General features: G+C 42.4%; 1 long non-coding RNA gene across 1 annotated transcript in view; it reads right to left on the bottom strand.

The window, feature by feature from the left end:
• LOC148900214 (uncharacterized) overlaps positions 1-9,938 on the bottom strand; it is an 11,344-nt gene extending 1,406 nt beyond the window's left edge. Inside the window, exon 1 of the long non-coding RNA XR_016114419.1 lies at positions 9,133-9,938. This is a non-coding gene — a long non-coding RNA (uncharacterized LOC148900214). The remainder of the gene's footprint in view (positions 1-9,132) is intronic.
• Positions 9,939-13,700: the final 3,762 nt, after the last annotated feature.

Below are 13,700 nucleotides of genomic sequence, written 5' to 3'. Positions count from 1 at the left end.
CGGATCACGTCGAGGCTTTCACCTCGATTGCTCCAAGGATATCACCTCCCTGTGGTCATCCGTCCGCCAGCCACACAGAAGGAGCAGCCGCTCCGTCGATCACCATATGTTTGGCGGCCTGGCTAGGTCGGCTAATGCTCCTCGTAGTGGGGACGCCACTAGCGTCAACTTCGGCCTCCTCAACATCCGCTCGCTTACGGGAAAGGGGTGTCTTATCCAGGACACCCTAAGTGACCGTAAGCTTGACTTTTTCTGTATTAATGAGACCTGGCAAACGGCGGGAGACTTCTCCAAGCTCAACGACGTGACTCCGCCAGGCTTTGTTTACATTTCTAAGTCTTGCCTCTCAGGCCGCGGAGGTGGTCTCGCGATAATTTACCGCAAGAAGTGGAAAGTCATCAAAGTTTCACTCCCGGAAACCCTATCATTCGAATGCCTTGCATGTAAAATTTACGGACCCTCTCCCACTATCATAGCCACTGTATGCCGTGCATCAAAACCACATTGTGACTTTCTAAAATAATTCTCTGATGACACCTCTCCACCCTGTCACCAAATGTAATTATTCTCGGGGACTTCAACATTGACATGGACAATTCCACTCTTCCCCTCACAAAAGCCTTCACCTCGTCACTTGACAGTTTTGGTCTCCATCAATTTACGGACTTTCCCTCCCACATAAAAAGCCACACCCTGGACCTCATTTGCATTTCTGGCCTTACCCCAATGAATTGCAGAGCAAATGAACATCCTTTAACAGTCCATTTCCTGGTTTCATTGAACGTTTCCATCACCCTCACTCTCCCCAAACCACCCTGCATCATCACATATCGCAACATCAAGGACATCAACGCTTCCACCATCGCCGAGATGATTGCCACCCTGACTTCTTCCCCTGATGAACTTGTTTCCCGGTACAACGCGGACCTCACGAACACCCTCAACGCCCTCGCTTATGTGAAGTCCCGGTCTGTCCATTTTACCCGGTCCGCCCCCTGGTTCACCGCCCATCTCCGCTCCATCAAGACAAAAACTCGGCAACTGGAAAGAATTTACAGGAAGGCCGGTCTCACTACACACAAGGACATGTACACAGCTCACCTCACCCATTACAAGGACTCAATCTCATGCGCAAAATCGCAATATTACTCTGGACTCATTGACTCTAATCCTGGAAACACACGGGTTCTCTTTTCCCTCTATCACAAAATCATACAACCTCCTATCTCTCTCACCTCACACTTTTATTCCTCTGATACATGCAACGCTCTGCCTATTTTTAGCGAGAAGATCAACAAAATCCATCAGCACCTCGGGTCCTCTGTCCTCCCCCCCTCTCCCAGCATTTCTACTCCTTCCCAACTACTTTCTGCTTTTGAACTCCCCCATCCCTGTATAATCTCAGACATTATCACCAAATCCAAGAATTCCTACTGTCAACTCGACCCCCTCCCTACTATCCTTATCAAGTCCTACCTACCCTCTCTTCTCCCATTTATTTCAAATATTATTCACTCCTCATTATCAATTGGAATTGTTCCTATTGGAATTGTTCCTATCCCACTCAAAACCGCAGCTGTTACTCCAATCCTGAAAAAACCTGGCACAGATCCAAACGATTAATATAAACTACGTCCAATTTCCCACCTTCCATTCATCGCCAAAATCCTTGAAAAAACAGTTGCCTCCCAACACTTTTCTTCCACCTTCATCCCTCTCACTTTAGCTCTCAGAAATTAAATCCTGGCTTTCCCATAACTTTCTCAAGCTTAACGGTGAAAAAACTGAACTTCTCCTTGTCTGTACCAAATCCACCCTACACAAAACTAACAGTTTCTCTCTCACCATTGACAGTTCAACCGTGTCCCCCTCCCTTCAGGTCAAGAGCCTGGGTGTCATCCTCGATAGCTCACTATCTTTTCACTCCCATATAAAGAACATAACTCTGTCTGCTTATTTCCACCTCCGTAATATTAACCGTCTCCGTCCCTCGCTCACCCCTCACTCCGCTGCTATCCTTATCCACATTCTCGTCACCTCCCGCATCGATTATTGTAACTCACTTCTCTTTGGTGTCAATCAGAAATTTCTCCATAAACTCCAACTCGTCCAAAATTATTCAGCCTGGATCATCACTCGAACCCCCTCCTTTCACCACATCACCCTAGTCCTCCAGCAGTTCCACTGGCTTCCTGTTAAACATCGAGTCGAATTCAAAATACTTCTGTTTACATTCAAAGCCTTAACCTTGCCCCTCCCTATCTTTCTGATCTGCTTCAAATCTTCGTTCCCTCTCAGTCCCTCAGATCCTCATCCTCCCTTCACCTCTGTGTGCCCTCTGCCCGTCTCACCACGATGGGATGCAGAGCTTTCAGCCGCTCTGCTCCCAAACTCTGGAATTCACTTCCACCCAACATCCGTAATATTGACTCCCTCCCTATTTTCAAGTCCCACCTCAAAACCCACCTGTTTAAAATTGCTTTCAATGTCTAGTTCAATCTGCTATTTCATTATTTATCATTTTACTTATGGTTTTATTGTTATGTGCTTTGTTTTATTGTTTTTATTGTGAAGTGTCCTTGGGTGTTTTGAAAGGCGCTTGAAATTAAATGTATTATTATTATTATTAATATTATTATTATTGTTGTTGTTGTTGAGCTATCATCACTCCCCCTGTTGAGACATGAAAAGTCTCAATTTGCCAACTGGGAACGTGTTTGCGTGGAACACGATCCATCATTGACATTGCACAGATTACCAATTTGGATAAAACCATTTGTCATTCACTGTTCGAAAATTTTGGAGGCCAAATTTTGGCATGTCGCCACATTGCTTGGGTGGAGGACAGCCTTCCACAATTCTTTCGCATAAGTTTACATGGTCAGCAACATTATGGCAATCTGCGTAAATGGTCATGACATCCATTCGCCCAACCCAGCTTCATCTCCGGTCACCCTGGCACGGATGCACCAGGGGTTCTCCTGAAGAATCTCCTTCTCCCAATTCTAAAAGAAGCCGGTTTGCGTGGAAGCCCTATACAATATAATATCTGATTCCGCCTGAATCTCTGACTGACACCGGCACCCACTCAACTTATTCGTCAATGTCATTATTGCCGGCGAGAAATTCCTTTAATGCGCACTCCAGTCTTCTACTTTTCCTTTCGGCTTTTCCCCTCAGGGATCGCCTCAGCGAATCAATGTCCTCCATCTATCCTGGTTTTGTGCATCCTCTTCTCTCACACCAGCTACCTTCATGTCCTCTTTGACCACATCCATAAACCTCCTCTTCGGTCTTCCTCTCGGTCTCCTGCCAAGACTCAGCATCCTTCTCCCGATATAGTCACTCTCTCTCCTCTGGACATGTCCAAACCATCTCAGTCTGGCCTCTCTGACTTTCTCTTCAAAGCCTCTAATATGAGTTGTCCCTCTAATGTACTCATTCCTGATCCTATCCAACCTGGTCACTCCCAAAGAAAACCTCAACATCTTCAGCTCTGCTACCTCCAGCTCTGCTTCCTGTCTTTTCTTCAGTGGCCCTGTCTCCAGTCCAAACATCATGGCTGGTCTGACCACGGTTTTATACACTTTTCCTTTGATCCTTGCTGAAACCCTTCTATCACACATCACACCTGACATTTTTCTCCAGCTTCTTCACCATGATAGAACAACTTAAACCCTGACCCTAAGCTTCTAGCCTTGCTCCCTTTCCACCTGGTCTCCTGGACACACAGTATGTCTACCTCCCTTCTCTGCATCAGGTCAACCAGCTCTCTACCTTTACCTGTCATTGTTCCTACATTCAAAGTTCCTACTCTTAGTGTTCCATCTCTCTCTTTTCCTCCGGGCACACCTCCCTCCTCTCCTTCTTCGACCAACAGTAGTCCATTTTCCACTGGCACCCTGAAGGTCAACAGTACCAATGGCGGCCGTTGTCAACCTGCGCCTCGACCGATCCGGTATGGGATTCATAGGTTTGATTCGCATTTGTTTTGGAACATTTTCTTTACGTCGGATGCCCTTCCTGACACAACCCTCTGTATTTATCCGGGCTTGGGACCGACACAATAAGACACTGGCTTGTGCCCCCTTGTGGCTACATTTTTAATGTGCACTCCAGTCAATTACTTCAATGTGCACTGCATTCAATTCATAATAATAATGATAATTCACAATCAAAATAATCTCAACAGGTTACCCTGCCTTTTTAGTCGTAACTATAAACTACTTTTGAACTGACAAAGGTCATCACTGTACGAGAAGGGAGCCAGAAGATAAATTAGCATTTTCGGCTGTCTTAATAAATTTTGGATTTCTGCCATCGCATCTCCAACGTTGAATATTTTTCGTACGATCAAGCCTAATTGTCACAATTCGTTGCTCGCTAGATGATTGGATGAGAAATATGTGCAAAAAAATTGTCATGCATTTGAATAAATGGCAAAAACTATACTTATTGAAATCAAAACTATTATCAATAGGGGCTTTGTCATCGATCCCAAATATTCAGTTTGGTGTGCCAAACTTTAGATGTGCAAGTGAATTACACCAGCCGTTGCGGCTTCTCTTGTTGGATCTCCTATGACAATTGAAATGGGGATTAAATTTTGTGTCCAAAAACATCAAAAATCAAAATGCAAAATCAAAATGCTACAACTGTGATTCAGCAGTGTCTGCTCCTAGAAAATCACAGGATGGGTGGATGCAAATGGCTTGTGCATCTCACAATTCATCAATTCGTCCTGCAATTTCTCAACCACCATATCCCAGCTCTGTTTGCGAATTGATGCGGTTCACATCATCTGCATAAAAGCATAATGAAAAAAAGTTTAGTCATCAAATTTTGCAAGTCAAAGTTAATTTATATATATGTATCGTATATATAAATTAAATCATCTGTTCTTTGACTTCAGGGGGATGACAATTGTCAAAACAATTGTAATGATCATGTCACAATCATTACCTTAATAGATCTATAAACTTTTCTTTTACGAAAAGTTCCACGATATCAACTAACCTTTTTTAAGTAATTATTCACCAGCGAATCAAGCATCATTTCCCTTGCCAATTCCATCCAATCCGAGATAAATGTTCCTGTCATTTAGCCCAATTTACTGACTATTTTATTTACTTTTTTCAATTCAACTATCATTTACGAGAAATCAACTTATAACATTTTATATATATATATATATATAAAATTGTCTCATCAACAAAAGGACCTCAGTACTTTGGGAATTATACATCAAAATCTGTTCGTGTCATTTAGCGGACATAACTCTTTCAACTATAATTATAAACCTGAATCCTGAATGCTTTAAATCAAAAGGAGGTCACTAAGGTCTAAAACATGGACATATACAGGAACATTTTCATTCAATTTTGTCGTCGCCCGAAGTCAGATCACAAAATTACTTGTCCCGATTGCAGACAAAAATATTGGAATCTTGACTTCAAGGTGGTCAATTCTCTTAGTGAAAACGCTTTATCCAATCTAACAAAAATACTTCATTTTGCCTTCAAATTCACTCAAATTCGGCTTCTGTTTATTCATTTGTTTGTTGGCTTATTCATTTGTTCACTCAGTCAAATTTACCTGCCTATTTAATTCCGTTTTTTGTTTCAAGAGAACGGTATTTATCAAAAAGCTATGGGGAAAAAACAGTGTTATGTCATTTATAAGGACGCAGAACAGAGACAAAAGTCTCCTCGCTGCATGGTCGGACAGGTTTCTGATGAGACAGGATAGTCGTCTGCATAGCACCCCCATCGAGTCCTCTTGTAATGACAAGGCTCTTTCCCCAGGGCACATTCTCTCGTCCTGTAAATGTCACGGCACTCGAGGCTTGAGGGCAGGGCTCGAGTGACGAAAGGAAAGCGGGGAGGTTGGATGCAAAATACACGGCAAGACAGATACTCGTGAACAAAAAGTCTTTACTGAGGCACGCATGCAAAAATAACAGCAGGGAGAGGTAAGTGAGAGATCAGTGACAGCAGACCTGACGGCATGGAAGTGGTAATGGTGGCTTTCAGAATACTCCGACGGCGACTGAATAGCGCGATCTAGTCAGATATAGGTATAGTCAGAAGGCACAATCAAGGGAATGACAATCAGCTGTGGGGACTCAGGTGCATGATGATTGGAGGGGCCGTCTCCAGGGAGCAGCGGAGGAGGTGACAGGAGGGGCGGGGCGCGCCCAGGACGGCGACGAGATGTGACAGTAAAAGGAGAAAAGAGAACTGCGCGGCAGATTTTATGCAGGCTGGAACAATGTTTTTGCACAATACGTTTGTGAATGTTAACGCAACTGCTTTATTCATTTTATTTCCGTTTATTTACCTATTCGCGAACGAATCAAATTGCAGATCCGAGAATGCGGCTATGAATTTACCATCACCCCTTTAGAGCAGAGAAGAAAGGAGGAGGAGTGGGCTGGGCTGCCCGCTCCCTTCTCTCCCCCCGTCCCTTTGTTACAGCGAATCTCACCCCCAAGGCACCCAGCTGTCAATGTATACGCTCAAACAATGCACGTACATACACACACACAAATACAAAAGCACACATGGACTTACATATACAGTGAGACCTCAACATACAAACACCTTATCTTACAAACTTTTCGTCTTAAGAACCTCTAATTTCTGAAAATTAAACCTTATAATAAGCACTATTTTCATAATACACACCCACCACGGCTGGCGGAGTGATCTTCGGCGGAAGCACACGACCGAACAGCGCTCCAGCCGGCGCTACTTTGCACACCTCCTCTCATTTAATGCACACGTTGATCGCCTACTTGGGGCTTTTTGCTGATAATTTTACTATGATGGGACCGAGAAAAAAACCCACCACAGGCTCTTGTTCAGCCCAGGAAGACACAAAATAAAATCACAGTCGCTGAGAAGAAGGAGATAATTGAAAAACACGAACGAGGTGTGCGTTTGTGTGATTTAGTGGCCGAGCACGGCTATGCTAAGTCAACCATTGCTCCCATTCTCCTGAACACAGAAGCCATCAAAGGTGCGTTTGTTGCAAAAGGTGTTTCCGTGCTCTCAAAGCGACGGTCTCTGGCAATCGAAGAAGTTGAAAAAAAAACGTTATTTTACAGCACAGTTTATTTCTTTAATAAAAGTCCTCGTGTAATGTGCCTCTCTTTGTGACTTTATGATACAATGCAGTGTATTTCTTTCATTACAATACAAAAGCACATTTATTATACATAGGTATGTTGTGTGTAGTTTTAAGGCTTATTTAGTTAACTATATTTTATGGAAACCCGGGAACAGATGATTCCCATTTTAATGGTTTCCTGTGGGAATTGTTTTTTTGAGATACACACTTTTCGCCTTACACACTCTGTCTGGGAACCAAATAAGTTCGTAAGTTTAGGTCTCACTGTACATAGAAACACACAAAGACGGCTCCTCCAACACCCCCGCCCCCTCAGCAGACCCTTCCCTGTTACCACGGACTGTCCCCTGGAAACCCAGTGGCACTGCATCGCAAGCAAAGCTGACCACGCGCTAGTGTTGGTGAATGCATTAATGTTACGGTGATCCACGATCTATTGCAGCTGCAATTAAAAAAAAAAAAAACACACATAAATCGTCCGGCTCCAAATTAATACATCAATTTTTCGCCAGCCCTCGCCCCCGAACTTCCAAGACTTCATCCCTTCTGAAGAATCTCCTTCTGGAACCTGTCTTACAATATCTCCGCCGGCAGCAGACTGTCTCTCGCCCCGAAATGGCGTCAATCAGTCACGTGTAACAACTCCGCACATCGGCTCGAATTAGGATGGTCCGCCTTGACTCGATCGAAATTCGTGTTACTAGCCGAAGACACACAGATTAACCGAAAATAGAATTACTTTTGGCCGAAAGAAATTCAAAATGCATTCACTCAACATAGTTGAATGCCAGCGGTGAAACTCACCCGTAAAAATAATCCCTGAACGACGGACACCAAGAAAGGAGGGACGGCCCACTCTTTCCGAACACCCTCGAAAGAAAAAGAGAGCTTCGTTCACTGGAAGCAATACATGGCCCACTCCTTCCCTCTCGAAGCCATCAGCCAGGACCCGGAGTCTCTTGGCACCAATAATAATGGGTTTAGTTTGATCGTTCGTCCCTGATTCATTGCTTCTATGAGCGTTGATGGCAGAGGATGGTTAAATCATCAGGAAGCCAGGTGTTGAACAGAAAGTTGATTTAATCTTGAAGAGAGCGGAGACATCGCGGTGTCGGCCAAGGAGGAGGAATGGAGAGGAGAGAGAGACGAACGCAATGGGAGAGCATTTACACGGCGCACAGTGTGTGATGCGATAGTATGTGACGTAATGTAGATGCGACATCATGTAAAGGACGGCAGGATATGATGTATCAGGAAGTCCAAAACGTAGAAAGCGATGTTTAAAGATTTGTATAGCGAATTACTACAAGTGGCTCTGCAATTTTCCACAACCGTGTGTAACAGCATCACATTAGTCATCGTAGCTCCAGCTCTGTACTCACTAGAACCACTATCAATGATCTACATAATCCCCAGACCCAGACACTTTGATGCACTCAAGGATATCTGCATAATTGCACACTTCCCTTACTACAAATACAGTGACTAATCACATTTAAATGGCTCAATGATTTTCTGCACAAACTGTACAACTGCTATCGTAATTTATTCTACCACTGATCACTAGTTCTGCACGTTGTCTCTGAGAGATACCACTGCACAACGGTTCACTTATTTGTGATGCCCCTATCGATATATCCGTCCTGCGTCGAACTGCATTAAAAAAGGGGGGGAGCAACACGTAATTGGGGGATCGTTGATATGGCATGCAATTTTATCATTGGGTTCATGGATTGCGTATCTAGCATGCTTTTTGTACAGTAGTGAAGTGAAAAATAAACGTGTGCATAAAATAAAAACGTCTTTACACTTTTTAATGACTCTTTCCTTTCAAAAATGCAACCAATGAAAAATCCTCACGTTGTTCTATTCACACGAAACCACGCCAGCATGTACAAACATATTAAAAACAGTGATTGTTGCAAGCGATAAAGATATCTGAATGCAACACAATTAAATACATGGATGAAAAACCAAAGCTGCAACGTTTACATTACTTACGTTGATGAAGTATTCTGCTGCACGTCAAACTCTTTCGTGATGAAGGATTTGCTTGTTGGATTGCCCTTGTACGTTGTTCGGATATCACAATTCTTACGTTTCCCCATGGTTTAAATTGGTGTTGAACAACAGTACTGTATGTAAGCTCTGCTATGCCTTTTTTTATTGTGCTCACGTCCACAGGTCAAAACACCAAAGCTGGTTACGTGACTGGGGCTTGGGAGGACCCGACAACGGGGTTCGAGAGAGTGCCTGAATAGAATGACTGCATGTGAGTTGTGTCGTAACAACAGCTCCTGTTTGTATCCGTATGTGATAACTCCTACGTTTTGTTATTAAAAAGACCGACCCGCTATAGCAGTGATTGTGTGCATCATTTACCATGCTGAGGGGCATTACAGTATGTTTCAGATGCTATTGCAGCAGTAATGAAAGATGTGAGCTCTGCTACGCCTTTTTATTGTGCTCGCATATGACAGGTCCAAACACGGAAGCCCGTGACGTGACTGGGGGATCTTTAATACAGTATGGCATGTACAGTAATTTTCAAAATCATCACGCTTCAGCAGGCAAAACAAACATTGTTGCAAAAACGATTGCATTCAAAGACAGTACAGTGTACATGTATACATAACACTGCAACAGGGAAACTGCAACCCTTACATCTTATTATGCAATTTAAAAAAATCTTCTATGTTCTTCTGCTGAAGCACCAGGGCCTGTGCTTCAGGCCTTAGTTAGAGTGCAAGTTGCACTGTGATATATTGGTGCACAATAGCCCTCAGTCTTGAGACATAATAGGTATGACCAGGACTGATGTGTGAGCGAAGTTTTATGAGTTTGCGCCCCGGTTTAGCCTCTCAAAGACAGCATAATTTTCCTTTACAAACTCGATATGTTCAAAGCAGCAGAGTGCAATGAAGTAAACAATTCACAAAATGGAGCTTTGAAGTTGACTTTTCCGATCATGCTTGGGTGCCATGGTCATGGCCAGAAACGGACAAAATTGTGAGAGGTGTGGGAGCGACAGCCTCTGACATTAATGCAAGGGAACCCGGTAAGTTTAATGTCAAACTCATCCAGCAAAGTAGTGGTCCCGCTGCCTTTTTAAAAACATACGCTCGCATGCATGCATGCTACCAGACTTTTTAAAGCAAGTTTATATTTTACTGCAAGGCAGGAGACCAATGAAGATCAAAGAGGAGGTTTATGAATGTTGTGAAAGAGGACATGAAGGTAGCTGGTATGAGAGAAGAGGATGCAAAAATCATGGCGAGATAGAGGCAACTGATTCGCTGTGGCAACCCCTGAAGGGAAAATACGAAAGGAAAAGACAGATATTTTATACAGTGATACCTTGGCTTACGAACTTAATTGGTTCCCAGTGTGTAAGGCAAAAAGTGTGTATCCCAAAAATTAATTTTAATTAATTAATTTCCCATATGAAACCATTAAAATGAGAATATTCCATTCCCATGTCCCCATAAAACATAATTTTCTACTTTTTTCTAAATCTTAAAACTACACTGAATATACATTATCTTATGTACAATAAATGCGCTATGGTATTATCATTAAAGAAATAAACTGTACTGTATAATAAAGTGTTTTATTTACCTTTGTGATGGTCATTGATGGCTTGACGGATTGGATTGGCCGGTTTCATCAGCATTAAACAATTGATGAGGAACGTAGCCTTCTTTCACCATCTTGAGGAATGACCCATTGGAGGTGCTTTCTCTGCGATAATTTGACCTAGTTCCTCATCAATTGTGTTCTGTTTAGCGGGGTTGAATCAAGTGTACAGATGGCTTGTGAGGGTTATTTGTGGATCCTGATTGGTGGGAATTTTTACCTTGCAGTCTACACTCTGCTTTTGAACTATTGAACTATTGAAAGTTGAAACAAGTCCAAATGTCACTGTTTTCTATCCATTTTGTCACGCTCTCTCTGTCGTCTGATATTTGAAAGAAGCCAGAGTTATTCACAATGCCTCATATAAAGGTTTTTGTCAGCACAATACTTCAAAAAGGGGTTTTACACCCGGAGGCAATTCTGGAGTACCCACCACATTCCACTGTGTTGACCGCTCGTAAATGACAGTTCAATTGGAAAGAGTAATGAAATAGTCAGAAAAAAATAAGGCTAAATGACAGGAACATTTATCTCAAATTGGATGAAATTGGCAAGGTAAATGTAACTATATTCGCTGGTGATTAATTACTTAAAAGAGATTCATCAGTTGATATCGTTGGACTTTTCATGAAATAAAAGTTTATAGATTGAGATAATGATTGTGACATGATCATTACACTTGTTTTGACCTGGCAATTGTCATCCCCATGAAGTCAATGAACAGATGATTTGATTCATATATACGATACACATATTGAATTTGATGATGATAAGAAATTGGATCAGGCTGATCTGCATAATATGATGACTAACTTTTTTTCATTATGCTTTTCATGCAGATGATGTGGACCGCAACAATTCGCAAACAGAGCTGAGAGGTGGTTGAGAAATTGTTCAATTTGCAGGACGAATTGATGAACTGTGAGATGCACAAGCCATTTGCATCCCACAGCCCATCCTGTGATTTTCTAGGCGCAGACGCTGCTGAATCACAGTTGTAGGATCTGAACTGCATTTTGATTCATGATGTTTTGGGGAAAAAAATCCATGTTTCAATTGTCATAGGACACAGGTGTCAAAGTCAAGGCCCGCGGGCCAAATCCGGCCCGCCACATCATTTTTTTCGGCCCGCGAAAGCAAATCTAACTTGTTAAATTCATGATGATTGCTAAAATCTGAGCCAAAATTTCATATTTTTGGATGTCAACCACAATAAAAGTCATTATTCTTGACTTCAGATTTGAAAACGAGTTATTCATTAATTTGCTGTGTGCTCTATATGTAATATTTGAAGGGATTTAAACATTCTAATGGGTTCCCCAAATTCATAACGGCCCTCGAGAGGAAACCATAACTACAATGTGGCCCGCGGCAAAGAATGACTTTGACACCCCTGTCATAGGAGATCCAACATGAGAAGCCGCGATGGCTGGTGTAATTCACTTGCACACCCAACTGATGATTTGGGATCGACGACAAAGCCCCTATTGATAATAGTTTTGATTTCCAAAAGTATAGTTTTTGCCATTTAATCAAATGCATGACAATTTTTATTTTGCACATATTTTTTCCACTGAAATTTTCAGACACATTATTTTAATGCTCGATATTCAGAATGCTGTTAAGCAAGCGATGAATTGTGACAATTGGGCTTGGTCGGACAAAAAATATTCAACATTGGGGATGCGATGGCGGAAAGCCAACGTTTATTAAAACAGCTGCAAATGCTAATTTATCTTCGGGCTGCCTTTGCGTACAGTGATGACATTTGTCAGTTCAAAAGTAGTTTATAGTTACGACTAAAAAGGCAGGGTAACCTGTCGAGATTAATTTGATTACAAATTACCATTATTATAATGAATTGAATGCAGTGCACATTAAAGTAATTGACTGCAGTGCACATTAAAGTAATTGACTGCAGTGCACATTAAAGGAATTTCTCGCCGTTAAGAATGAAATTGACAGATAAGTTGAGTGGGTGCCGGTGTCAGTCAGAGATTCAGGCGGAATCAGATATTATATTGTATAGGGCTTCCACGATAACCAGCTTTTTTCAGAATTGGGAGAAGGCGATTCTTCAGAAGGGAGGAACTCCTGGGGCATCTGTGCCAGGGTGACCAGAGATGAAGCTGGTTTGCGCGAATGGATGTCCGATGCAGAAGCGAAACTGACTGGTGCCCTCCGACTGAATGACAAAAGGCGAGTATGATGACCATTCACGGTGATTGCCATCATGTTGCTGACCATGTCAAATCGTGCTAGAGAATTGTAGAAGGCTGTCCTCCTCAACATACAAAATTTTCGTGGTACAGGCCACATGAATTGGTTCCCATGCAGGTGTTGAGACATGCCGTAATTTGTCCTCCAAATTTTGGAACAGTGACTGACGAATGGTTTTATACAAATTAATAATCTGTGCAATGTCAAAGACAGATTGTGTTTTCCACGCAAACACGTTCCCAGTTGGCAAATTGAGACTTTTCATGTCTCAACAGGAGGGGTGACGATAAGGTCAGATCATCATTACCAAAATTTTCACTTTTGGTAATGAATGATGTTGGCTGCAACGTCATTCCCCAATAAAGTTGTGCCCTCCAGAAATGCAGACTCACTAACCACTAACATGTACTAACTGTAATGATATGAGCAAATCGTATTTGCATGTTCTACTAGTGATGCCTGGCTTTAGATCAAAGGAGCATGCACGCTGCTGCAAGTCAGTCTGATGCACTATGTAGAGCCGCTGAGACAGTTAAGTCACAGGCTAAAGAGTTGCTAAATGATTCTAGCTGCAATGTGGATGCAGTGGAAAGAAATGCACACAGATTCAACAAAAACAAGACTGCTGAGATCAAAGCAAGAGTGAGACAACCCAACGAAAATAGGATACTCAAACAAAAATCTTGTACTCGTTGTGGTACGCAACATCCCCC

The sequence above is a fragment of the Hippocampus bargibanti genome, linkage group LG03, assembly GCF_051943395.1.
Source record: "Hippocampus bargibanti isolate YZ-2025 linkage group LG03, ASM5194339v1, whole genome shotgun sequence".
Taxonomy (NCBI): Eukaryota; Metazoa; Chordata; class Actinopteri; order Syngnathiformes; family Syngnathidae; genus Hippocampus; species Hippocampus bargibanti.
Note: the sequence above shows the minus strand (reverse complement) of the source record. Positions and strands in the feature narration are given on the sequence as shown.